This window comes from Protopterus annectens, chromosome 9.part0, assembly GCF_019279795.1.
Source record: "Protopterus annectens isolate FY-2018-M chromosome 9.part0, PAN1.0, whole genome shotgun sequence".
Classification (NCBI taxonomy): Eukaryota; Metazoa; Chordata; order Ceratodontiformes; family Protopteridae; genus Protopterus; species Protopterus annectens.
In genome coordinates, this window is record NC_056743.1 from 1,841,081,601 (window position 1) to 1,841,095,112 (window position 13,512).

Below are 13,512 nucleotides of genomic sequence, written 5' to 3' on the forward strand. Positions count from 1 at the left end.
CAGCACATACTTTCTTGCTGTCCTTGCTGTACCTTCCCCATGTACCAACCTCCTTAATCTCACAAGCCTAAGTGTATAAAGGGTCTGAAAACCTTGCTGTTTACTTTCCCATTCAATACTGTGAAGTCTTAAACTATCTGAATAAAATTGCCTAAGGAGTCAGAAGCTCAATTAAATGGCACAAAGGCTGCAATACAATGCTTGACATGGTGCAACTCTCCTAAATCCACTATTTCGAATACCACTTCTATGAACTAAACAGGCCTCTTACAAGCAGATGAGAAACTCATTCTATGGTGTTTACATAAGTAAAAACAGAATAAGTTTCCTCTTAACATAAAAGAGGAAAGGTTTCATGTTGTGTCTTTCGGCTTATCCTGGTTAGGGGTTGCCACAGCAGAACTCCGGTCCGCTAATGTTTGGTAGTGGATTTTTACGTGCAGAGTTACCAGCCTTGACCCACAACCTTCAACAAAGGCACGCTCATTCATACATGCCTCCACAGAGAAGACGCTCTAGCTGAGAATCTAACGGGACAATGTCTTGCTGTGAGGCGACAACGCTACCGCAGCACCACTACCGCGATAAGAGCTAAGGTTTCATACCAACTATAAATTTACATGGCAAAAGTATCTTGTTTACTTCCATCCTACCCCTCCCTCATCTAACAAAAATCACTGCTCCGATTTTACATTCATTCATCCAATCTCTTTGCCCTTGCCACCTCCAGATTCATAACGACTGCCCCAAGCCTTTCACCATATTATCTTTGGCATCCTCCAAGCTTTCTCCTGCCCTTTTTACTTTTTACATGCTTTCCTTGTGGCTTTGCCTTGCTTTTAGTACATAAAATCTGATGCAACAAAAAGCTACACCATAATTTCTTATACTCCAATATGTAACAGCCCTACTTCATCTCACTGACCATGCTTTGTACATTTGCATTGTTTGCAATTTATGTTATAACAATTCTCATCTGATTAATTTGCTACTCACTACATATGAATATTGGGAATTTTGTTCATTTTTACCTGTTAACCACTTTTCTTCACTGTCATGGCACGCACTGTAAAATACAGACAGTACATAGTGTTTGCTAGTTTTAACTACGCATATATTTAGCAGACTTCCTTGTAAGATTTTCTGAGCATGCCTTTACTACATATTAGCAATGTCCAGGCAGAACATCTAAAAGTGAGCGAGCACTGGATATGGCTGGCCTGCTCAACATGGTGATGCAACAAATTAGGTCCCAATAAATAATGCTCAGAGTGCCTCTCTGATGCAACACTCGACCATCCACTCCAGATGGAAATCAGGAAATAAGGTTGTTAGCATATGTTAGCCACCTTAAGGCTATGTGTTTTCCCTTTTCAGATATAATCTCAAACTACCCTCTCAATGACCTTAAGGCTAAATGTCTCCTCTTCCCAGATGCAATCTTCCTCCTTACTTATTAACTTCCATCTATTTCCTGTCTGTACTTTAGAAAAGCCTGTAATTGTGTGTACATAGCATTAAACATCATCTATGTTGTTATAATACAAAATATGAATTTCACTAATTACACATCTATATTTGGAGATTTTCTCCCCGGGCCTCCGCTGAAAATGGACATGTATCCAGTTGGACTTTCCCAGTTAAATGTAAAATAAAAAAAATAAAATTTACTGGAGCAAAACTGTAGCAACTGATGGATTTGCAATACTTCATGAAAACCCAGAGTCATCCATATCAAAAGAGACTAGTGATTGTGCGACACTAGTCAAATTCCAATAAAATAAAGCCACACAATTCTTAACAGAACACAGATAAAGAATACAAACAGAAAATTTTAGCAAGAATTTTATTTTCCAGCTATAATACAGCATTGTACTCTAAACATGGGATAGGCGATCTCAAAACATGTTAACATCCATCTCCAGAAATCCATCAGCTAGTGACCCCTTGAATAGTAGGCTCTTGTATCATCTTCCAGAAGGACCTTGAAAGCACAGAAAAAACAGCAGTATTTATAAATCAAACTGTCATACAGTGAAGAGAGTTTGAAAATGGCTACATTTACCAATTAAGACAAGCATTTTTATAGTCATGTTCAGAAGGGCAAGATGGTGTATAGTCAGTGCTACCAAAATGACATGGACAGAATAAAATTTGTGCTTGCCTTTAATTGCAAAGACATTTATGAACTACCTTCAAGACTGTTGACAAAATGTAGTAAACTGGAATGCTATAAACAAATATTTTGAAGTAATCAAAGCAAAATTTGAAGCCTAGAGTGTCATTCAGCTGCTCATACTACACGCTTTATTGGAGACTACCACTGCACAAAAAATTTATTTTACATTTGTTGACCGGGCTAGTCTGGCTGGATACATGTCCATTTTCAGCAGAGGCCCGAGGAGAAAAGCTCCACTATATACTAGTAAATAATAATGATAAAAACAAACAAAAATAGCACAATAAGATAGAAATTACAAGCATGTAAAGAACTATTCACAAGTAGCATAGTAACAGTGCAAAAGTAATATATCAAAACTAAACAGAGTGAGGATTTCTATTACAAAATCTTTGGAAGAGTAATTAAATAAAGCAGTAACTCACACAAGACTATTCAACTATTTACAGCATTAACAATTTTGATAAACATTTTGTGTCAGGGCACTAGTTTTAAGAGAGATTATCAGCTGGGTGATTTAGATACAAGGTGAGATGATAGGTTGCAGTAATATAAAGAGAAGTAAATTTATGGGAAAAGTAATATCCAAGTGGATGGTAGGTGAAGTACAGAGGAGGGGTAAAGGTAGTGATAGGGACATGAGGAAGAGTAGTGGAAAGAGCTGAAGAGAGATGGAAGCAGAGATCAGTCAGGATTTGAACAAGGGCATAGCCAGTGAGTTTTAAAATAGTTTCTTAGTTGTTTTTTGAAAAGTTGTGATGAGCCTAGAGTGGTCAAATCTATGGGAAGTTTATTCCAGTATGAGCCAATGGTATTTGTAAACAAGGAGCTTTGTGTGTTTTGAGGGTGGCCACTAGTAATTAGCTGAGCGAAGGGAAGTAAGATTCCTGTAAGGGACAACAAGGTTATTTAGTATGGGTGTATTAGAAGGGCAATGGAGAATTTTATGTAGGAGAATGAGATTTTGAAGTTCAAGCCAGTCAAGCTTTTTGAGATTAACACAATGTGTGAGAAATGGGGAACCTGTGGCAAACCTGGCAATGCTGTGGTAGGCTGTGGCAAGTTTCTGAAGGCTAGATTTTGAAAGGTTTATAAAAGATGGGGAGGCATATAATAATGTAGAGATAAGATGAGTTTGGGCTAAAGACACCCTGGTGGTTGCTGTTAGAAAGGGCTTAAGTCTATAGAGGGCACCTATCGTTTTATTAACAGTTTTGATAGTTAGGTCAATGTGATAATCAAAGTTTAGTTGATTATCTATTGTAACACCTAGTAGTTTAGCGGAACTATCAGGTGCAATGATAGTGCCATTGTCAGACAATAGAAAAGGAAAGAGGGGCAGATTTAAGGGTGAGAGAAAAGTAATAATTTAGTTGTTTTGGGATTAAGGAGGAGACAGATATCTTGGAACCATTTTTCTGCTGCTGTAAAGACTTTTTGGGTGGAAGAATGAAGTTCAGCTGGAGATGCAGCAGAACAGAGGAGTTGAATTGTCTGCATATTGAATACATGAGGGTGTTGGGAGTGAAATAGACAGGTTGTTTATAAATATGGAGAAGAGAAGGGGTCCTAAGATGGATCCTTGTGGGACACCAATAGTGATTGGGAGCTGAGAGGAGAGATGGCGGTCCCAAAGGACTGCTTGTTGTCTATCTTTCAGATAAGAGTCAAACCAGTGCAATACCGAAGGTTCAAGTGAGAGATTTCAAAGTGTCTAGTAAAAGTTGATGGCTGACAATGGTCAAAAGGCTTTAAAGTGGTCAAGAAACAAAGCAGAAGAGTATAGGTTGTTATTGCGATTTTTTGTTGATAGTATCTGTGAAGGAGAGAAGAGCAGTGGAAGTGCTATGGAAAGGTCTAAAGCCATGTAGGGAGTCTGAAAGTAGGCTATGTAAAAGATGATGTAAAAGTTGTTGGTGTATACAACGCTCCATGATTTTAGATAGTGGTGATAAGGCTATAGGACAGAAATTAGAAAGCTCATTAGAGTTTCCTTTATGCAGAGGAATGATATGGGAGACTTTCCAGAGGGAAGGGATAGTAGATTCGGTTATTGTTCTATTAATTAAAATGGAGACTGGGTATGCTAGTTCTGCTGATGCTAGCTGCAGATATTCAGCTGGTAGTTGGTCAGCTGAAGGAGTGCATGGTTTTAGTTTTGAGAGTAACTTTTGTATATAGGTTGTGGAGACTGTACCGAATGTTAGAGTGGGGGTGTTATTTTGAGGGGAGGCGTTTTTAAGGGAAGTGTGGGGAGTCATGTTCTTTGCAAGAGAGGTGACTTTCAGTGAAGAATTTGTTGAATGTATTGCCTATTAAGTTGAGTGGGGTCTGTGCCAAGTTAGCTGGAGTAGGTGTTTTGGTATTTCCTGGATGGAGCAGTTTGATTCCTGACATTCCTAGGACACCAACTAAATGAATTGCTGAATCGGTGAGGACCCATTCTGGGTATCTAAACTGGGTACAAATTAGAGGCTATGGAAATAAGAACAAGTCTTGTATTAAACTGTATTCTTCAGTGACTAACATTGGGGTAAGGCGGGCAAGAAAATAAGCTGGAATTTGCAAAGATCTAATGCAATAATATCAATGATTTTGGCCTTGTCCACTTAACCAGCAGTGCAATTCCACACTAAGGTCAACTTTCAAATGCTTGAGTTTTCATACACAAATTCAAGAGGTCTGGTGCCCTTGTAACCATTTTCTATATAGCAATACGGCTTTCAGTTAACCAATTCTCTCCCAGTCTTGTTTAGGAACAGATGAGCTCAATGGCCAAAACAGACAGAATTCCATGCTTAAAAAAGGTTAAGGACAGGGAAAGAAAGCTTTGTGAAAAGTCTATGATAGAAAATTAGCAGGATTTGGAATCTGGTAAACAATTTGTGGGAACAAAAGTATGGTTAAGAGGAATTCAGACCCATCTGAAGTTAATACTAGAAATAATAAAATTGAGGGGGTGGTCAGCAGTTAAGAGCTTGGTATGAGGAAATTCAATAGAAGACTGATCAAGACAATGAAATAAAGGAAAACAGTGGGAAGAAATGAGCTATAAGGGAAGAGGTGAAGGAGCAGTATGGTAAAAGGCTAAACAAAAATGTGGAAAAGAATGAAAAGCAGAGATAAACAAGTTAAATACTCATGTTTTCTGTTGTAAGAATTGGTCAATTGATAATAGCCCATATTAGAGACTTGACCAGTCCTGTCTAGTAAATGCCACTGCAAGTCTTACAAAGAGGTCAAGAAATGTAGCCCCACCACACAAATGCTTATAAATGCACCACTTCTAGCCCAATATACCATGGGGGTACACAAGTATGCACTTACCATAGCAATAGACCCATGTTGTCTGGTCCAGTCCTTCCTGAAATGGATGGATTACTGGATCAGACTATCCAAGTCTCAAGTTCCTCCCCTTACCCATAATTCCTCTTTTTAGCAACATTCCCCAGATAAGACTTTGTCCATACCGTATAATAAACCTACTAACACTTACCACAGTAAGCATGTTACAAAAAGGCAGTAACTTCTGAACAGAGCTTGCAGAGGACATTACTAAGCCATGGAACAATCAGTGCAGTCATTCCAGAAACCATGAAAGGACATCTGGAAGGGGAGAAGAGTGAGGGAAGTTTGACAGAAAGACTACATGGATCATTATGTTAAGTACATACTTGTGTGGTCTCTTCCATGTGTTCCCTCAGTGGATGAAACCGCCCTATGCTACTATAAATCTCGGTAGGTTTCATGGAAGGATATTCTGGAGGACAGATGACCCAAAGGAAGCTTTAGAGCTGGTCAGTAAATCCAAATTTGGAGATGTGAAGGTACTGACATTCAACCAACTAGCTGCAGCTGAAATATCTGTGGGTGCCCTGGAGATAAAGGTAGTAGAAGTACCAACTTGACCTAGTAGAGAGCCTTACAAGACCCAGGCAAATACCATCCTTTCTTGTAGACATGAGAAATGCATTTGAAGAGCGAGAAAGTTACCATGGACATTCCTTTGCCAATTTTGCAAAGGAAAAGTGGTCAGTCTGTAGGACATTTAGTACAATGCAGGTTGATTATGCCCATGTAGAAGATATAGCATGCATTCCCTTTATTAGGGAAACAGGGAAATATAATGTGGACAGACTGGTTCAGTGATTATTCAGAAGCCACCTTAGGGAGAATGGTTCAGTGATTATTCAGAAGCCACCTTAGGGAGAAAGGATGGAGTTTAAGTCACTGTCCTTGTGGAACACCAAATAAAGGAGCTTTATAGAAACAATGTGAAGCTCCAATACTCTCTGGTGGCAGTTACTTCTGCATAAGTTTTCCAGGAAAGGTACTTCAAATCAGCTGTGGCTACAAGTTCAAAAGGAGGGGTCTCAAAGCCTGCAGAAGAATGGCACTATCCTAAAGTGGGATAGGATCTCTAAGGGGAGGCAGCAGCAGGAAGGTGCTCTTAAGGTGGACTTAGACAATTCCAAGAAATGGGCAACTGGTTTTCTCCAGTGTGAAATTTGGAGATAGTGGCCAACTGATCTGTGAGTGTAACTAGAACCACTATGAAAGAGATGCCAAAATGTCCAAGATAGTTGGGAGAGGAGCTGAGGAGATCTATATCCCTTCTGGGAGCCCAAATTGAATTATTTTCCCCATTTGCTTTTGTAAAACTTACTAACTGAAGAACTGAGAGGAAGTCAGAATGTGTACAACTTGGGATGAAAAGCCTAAACTATCTAACCAATCAGAATTGCAGAAATCATGCAGTCACCTTTAGGGCTTCTATATCCAGGCGAGGCTTCCCAGAAGGGTGAGGTGATCTGAAGCAGGATCCAGCACACACAGAAGGTGAATCAGATAAGACCAGAGGAAGGGAAACCACACCTGTCAAGGCCGGATCCAGCACCCACAGAAGGTGAATCAGATAAGACCAGAGGAAGGGAAACCACACCTGTCAAGGCCAGAATGGAACAATGAGGATCATTATAGCCTTGCTCCACATTGCTTTCTGCAGAAACTTTGGGATGAAAGGAGTGAGCAGATAGGCATAAAGGAGACTGGGGCCAAGTATGCAGAGCATCCCACAAGAAATCCCCCTCTGAAGGACTCTGGGAGCACCTGCTGCATTTGGTTTTGGCAGGAGATGCAAATAGGTTCCAGAATTGTCAGCCCCAGCAGTGGAAAATCTGGTCTACCACTACCAGATTGAGGGACCACTTGTGAGGAAGGAGGATAGACGTGCTCAATCTGCTTGCTAGAACATTTGACCTCCGTGTGTACATTGCTTCAAGAAAGCAGTGAGAAGACATCGCCTACTGCCAAACCCTCATGGTGTTTCCACACAGTGGGTAAGAACATGTCCCCCCACCGCTTGCTGATGTACCAAACTGACATCAGCATCTGGATGAATATCAAACTTCTGGGGAGGGAGTACTGAAATGTCTGAAACACTAGGAATACCCCCCCAGCTCCAAAATGTTGTCATGAAGATTGGCCTCTGAAGGGGACCACATGCATTGTACTATCTTTCCCAAAAAGTGCCCTTCCATCCCAGTTAAGCATTCATGGTCACTGTGACATGGGGGTAAAGGGAGAACAGTTATACCCCTAATATAACTGGAGTCTCTAGCCAACTCAAATTGACATTGACCACTCAAGTGAGAGGGCTCCACTGTAGCACCCTAACAAAACCTGGCCAGAGGGACTAAGGTAATGGTAGCTGCCACCAAGAGAAAACAATGAAACTTGCTGGTGTTTTTTCATGGAAGGAGTGCCAGTATTACCTTTCAAAAGGTGAGTCCTGGATTTCAGTAGTCTGGCTTTAACTTGGTATCCAGATGGGTTCCAATGAATTCTATCATTTGAATGAAGCTTGGGTTTGGTCATGTTTACAATTATCCTTAGCTGTGAGAAAAGGTGGGGGCAAGGAGCTCCTGGCTTTGAGATTGCTGGCTGGGGGTGGGTATGAGTCAGTTGTCCAGACATGGGAACACAAACCCTGCAGCCAGAAATGAGCTGCAACCATTGCCATGCACTTGAACACACAGGGGCTCTGGTGAGACCAAAGGGTAGTGCTCTACACTGGAAGCGACTGGCTCACAGCAAAAAGCCCAAAAACCTCCTGGAGAATCTATCAACCTTTATGTGTTAAGTTATTACAGCAGAATGACTCCTTCAGGTGCTTCTGCAGTTATATCCTTCGGATGCCTTCAGGCAAATACTGCTTGTTCATATTTTCATCAGTTCTAAATAAAAATGCTATGTTCAAGGTTTTAAAATATTTCACCTTAAAGTCTACACAATGCCAAGCTCAACTGCATTGGTAGTTTACCTCTGTCTAGTGCAGTTAGAGGTATTGTTTATATTTATATAGATATAAACTTTCATATTTTTTCTAAATATCTCAAACAAATCCTTAGCCTTGTATGAAAGCTTTCAGATAGATGAATAAAATGTTGACAGTATGTAACTTTAGTGCATTCTGGAATATTGCAAGTTGTTCACAAAATAGTGTTTACTGTGAGTTATAAAATTCAGTTTTAAGACCTACAACCTAAAGAATACTGCCACTATAAAAATTTGTGCTGAAGAGTTTGCCATTTACACTAACACCTATGGTCCAGATATATGAACAATGGTTTAAAATGCAAGGACATGCTTTGATTCTGTCAAAAGGGTTAGGCTCCACCCATTTAGAAGTTAGTGCAAACTTTCAGAGCTCCACCGGAATGAATGAGTTGTGTGCCCTGGAGTTCAAACACATCCAATCACCCTTCCTAATCAGTGGTAGGATGGACTACACCATGAACATTTAAGAATCTGCTTCACATATTTGTTCAAGTGGCTGTGATCCAGATTGGGCCCAAGGTCCCCACATTCTTCTTTGGCACCAAAGAAAACCTCAAGCTATCTCAAGATCCATGCTTGTGTGGGTGAGGCCTTCTGGACAATATCTGGCAGGCCTCAACATTTCTGGTGCTGCTGTAATATTCCATTGAGAGGACATCACATTGGGAAGTTTTAGAGTACAGCAGTTAAGAAAGGGAACTGTACAACCCTCTGCACCCATCTCAGTTTATCAACATCCAGGCCAAGTGCAGGGATAGGTATGCCTGTCTCCAGAGTGCAGCAGTCTAGCAAAAGTTCAGGGATGTTGAAAACATCCAAAGGACCCCCAGAAGCATTTTTCTGTGGTCCACCTCTGCCACAGGGGGGCCAAAGTCCATCATTATTGTTCCCCATCAGGAGGGTCCATCACCCGAAGCATCCAAATGTAAAACCCTGGGGATTTTTAGAATCCATTTCTTCCCTCCTTTCTGGTTTAAGGCCTGGGGGGGGGGGTTCAAAAATCACATCAATGGTAAACTAGGTTTTGCCCTCCTGCTCGCCTAGACTTGGGACCAAAATGGGTGGACCCGTCATAGGGAGCCTTAAAGGACTTTGGGACTTTTTGAAGAGTTCTGCAGAGACTCATTCAGGCACACCATCTGACAGTTATATCTGTGTCTGCTGCGTGTCCAAATTTAATAGGTCATTGACACGGTCAAAGACTGAAGGGTGACCAGCTACACGTTGACAGCTTTCTTCTCTGCAGGTAAGGAGAAGAAATAATTATTCTCAAATCCCTCTGGAAATTTATTATACGAGCCAGATAATTCAGCACCACAAGAGCAGAGGTTGCAGAGTCATACCTGCTTACCACATTTGTCCAAAGCCCAGGACTCCCAATTAGGGGGATGTATGGTGAAGCTTTCATCAGTAAGCTCCCTCTGGGGGACCACCACCACAGAATCCACAGTAGGACCTTTGCTCCAAAAGAGTCTTTGGAGGGCACCAATATAGTCCAATTTCCAGGGGCTAGGTTCAACTACATAAAGTTCCTTCCATGCTGTACAACAGTATGTGCACAGTGTCTTAAGAAGCATTTCAAGGACTAAATGTGTATAGCAAGCACATGCTACACCTAGGCACAAAAGGTTTAACTAAGCAAAATGTTTTAAGATTTGATAAAATGGTCAGAAAAGCTCAGAGAGTCAGAAATTACCTCGGAGTTGCAAAATGAGTATGCTTAATTTGCAAAGTACCTTGCTAAGGTTTGCCAAGGTAAGGGAAAACAGCTTTTACTTACAAAAAAGCACCAAACCAGGCATGTCCAAGAGTCAGCTTCCAGTGATTTCTCCTGTCCACCTGGTGAATCTGGGCATACCGGTGCAATGCAGCAATTGCCGCATGTACAGACAACCCTCACCTCCTACCACCCAACACTACAACCTGTGAGAGACGCACTTAGAGCCAAACTGGAAGCAAAGCTCTCCCCACCCAAGATTGTGCTAGACAGTCAAGAGAAGGTTAATGCCCACACTACATCTCAAGCAACACATAGCCCTTCTAAACCCACAACACATAGCAACACTAAACCCACATATGTGGAGGTCTTAACAGTAACCTGCCCAAGCAACAAGGACCTCCTAAACTGAAACGCAAACCAACACCAATCACAACCAAATAGCTCACACCACCAGTGTGCCACCCAACAGCCCCTAAGGCAAGACAACATACCCAACACTTCAGTGTGCCCGACTAGAGTCACCTATGACTTTCCCACTCACCAGGCTGAACAAGAAGAAAATTAGTCAGCTGCCTGTCAGGTGCCAGGATCCACCACAATGCATGCACTCATCACTCCACAAGTACAAATATGACATTGTCCATGTTGGAGTGAATGACATGAGACATACCTCCCTGGACTACATGGAGACATGGAAGAGCTCTGATCATGTGGCCCATACAGGTATGACCCTATCCCTCCCTGTGTAGCATCCTGCCTTCACCCAGCATGATACCACAGTACAAGGACAAAATAATTGACTTCAACAATTGGCCAAGCTTTTTTTGTCAAAGGGGATCCAGTATCTGCCTGCCTGGAACATGAGACAGACCACAATGTGGTGCCAGAGATGGTCTGCACCTGTTGCCCCTGGGATTCAGGTTACTGGCTTAGGCTCTTGCCACCCCTATTGTGTTTTTAGACAAAGTTCAAAGGACAAAACCACCAACGTAACAGGTACAAGCATGCAAAATCTGAAGGTAATGCTACTCAATGCTAGAAGTCTGAACCTCAAAATGCACTCTTGAGGCACTGTTAAAAATGGAGAACATGGATATCTGTGCAGTAACTGAGACCTGGTTCAAGGCTCCAAAGAGCACCCCTGCAATACCAGGCTACAACTTATTACACTTTTCGGCCACCAAACTAGGACCGAAACACTAAAGCTGGAGGAGGAGTGTCCATATTCACCAAGGCTATTCATACCACCAGGCTAGTTTCCCAACACAATGCATCTGAAATTCTCCAGGTGCAACTAGCACTAGGTAAGACTGCAATCCAAGTTGTAGATCCCCCACCATACCCCAAGATTCTCACTACACCTTTCTAAACATACTGGAAAATATTAAGATACAACCAAACACCCCAGTACTGGGTGATTTCAACCACCCTCGACATCCACCCCCACCCCCCTTTAAGGAAACCTCAGTAAAAAGCTTCTGAGGTGAGAAGCATGAAGTTGGCTTTGGAGAAGTAACAAACTTCACAATACTCATGCAGCTGGGAACTGGAAGTTCAACTGCTTAATCCTACACTGGTTGGTGCTGTATGAGCACATTGACTTGTGCATGGACAGAGCCATCCCAAATATAACCAAGATGCTGCCCTCAAAAAAAAAAAAAAGGGAAGCCAGTCCGGTGATCCACTGCCATAAACACAACAGAGGGAAGAAACTGTTGCAGAAAAGGGGAAGAACCCCAATTCAAAATAACTCCCTCACCAGCCTCAGTAGAAAGAGATCCCTCAAAATTTTCCAAGGCTAGTTACGAAAGCAAAATTGCCAAAAATTCCAAAGATAACCACAAGCCATTCTATAGCTATGTCAAGAATCTAAATGGCAATACTTAGATCTTCTCTGAGCTACAGCAGAATGGCACTAGATATACTGATCTCAAAGATAGTCAATATCCTGGCAGACCGATTCAATGCCAACTTCACCCCCTTCACCCCGAAAGGGCCCATCTCAATGCCAAAAGAATGCCACATTCTGGTAATCACGGGCAATCAGGTAAAAATCGCACTCTCCAAAGCAAAGAATACAGCATCCATGGGACCAGATGACATCCCGGGCGGTGTCCTGCATGAACTACAAAATGAACTGGCACCTCACTGTGTCATGCTTAATCATAGCCTCGCCTCAGGCTTTATGCCCACAGAGTGGCACACAGCTACAGTCATCCCACACCACAAGGGGGGATCCACGTTGGGAACTACTGTCCCAGTCTGATGAGCCTGATCTGCAAAGCCATGGAACATATCATGGAACTTACAAAGATTGTCAACCTTCAAACACTGGACCCCATCCAATTTGGGTTAATGAAGGCCCAATCTTGCCTCATAAACCCGATAGACTTCTTAGAATCAGTCTCCAGAGCCGTGGAGGAGGGCAAGGTGGTTCGCAAAGCCTACTTGGACCTCACCAAGGGACACTATCAACCACTCTGGAATCAAAGATAAACTTACTAAGCTGGGCATAAACCCCTATGTCACTCGATGGGTTGCAAACTGGCTTACTGACAGAACATACTGTAAAAGTAGCCAACTCAAAATCCAACTCCAGACAAGTGGTGTACCACAGGGTTCTGTCCTGGGACCACTTTTGGCATCTACTTCTCTGAAGTGCAGGTCAACACTAAGGGACTCTGGCTTACAAAGTTCGCAGATGACTGCAAGCAGAGAGCCATTATTGAATCCCCAAAAGTTGTGGATATACTACAAAAGGGCCTTACCAAAATAGATGCCTGGTGCCAGGAGCTATGGGCTCAAGTTAAATGTGTATCATTGTCCCCTTTGGGAAAAACCACATACCTGCAAACAACCACTTACCACATAGGCAGCAGTACACTAAACACCGAAAGTGTGATGAGACCTAGGGACACAGGTGGGCAGTGGTCTCACCTTTGAAAGCCACATAGCCACAACAGTTAGAAAATTCTACGTGGCACACCTCATCACAAAGGCCTTTTCATCCAGAAAAAAAGGAGGTCATTGTCCCTTTGTACTCATCCCTCATTAAACCCATTATAGAATACAATGCCCCATTTGGTATGCACCTCAAGACATCTGCAACTAGAAAGGCCGCAGAAATGCCTCACAAAAAGAATCCCAGACCTAAAGCAGTTGCCTTATGCTGACAGTCTAAAAAAACTCCAGCTATACTCTTGTCATCACCTACTCAGAGGCGATCTCTGCACAACATACAAGGCCATGTCAAACCCAGAGTTGTTGGACATGC

At 42.1% G+C, this 13,512-nt stretch overlaps 1 long non-coding RNA gene across 1 annotated transcript in view; it reads right to left on the reverse strand.

Annotated features, from left to right (window-relative positions):
* Window positions 1–1,829: 1,829 nt before the first annotated feature.
* LOC122810993 overlaps window positions 1,830–13,512 on the reverse strand; it is a 43,324-nt gene continuing 31,641 nt past the window's right edge. Inside the window, exon 3 of the long non-coding RNA XR_006366184.1 lies at window positions 1,830–1,984. This is a non-coding gene — a long non-coding RNA (uncharacterized LOC122810993). The remainder of the gene's footprint in view (window positions 1,985–13,512) is intronic.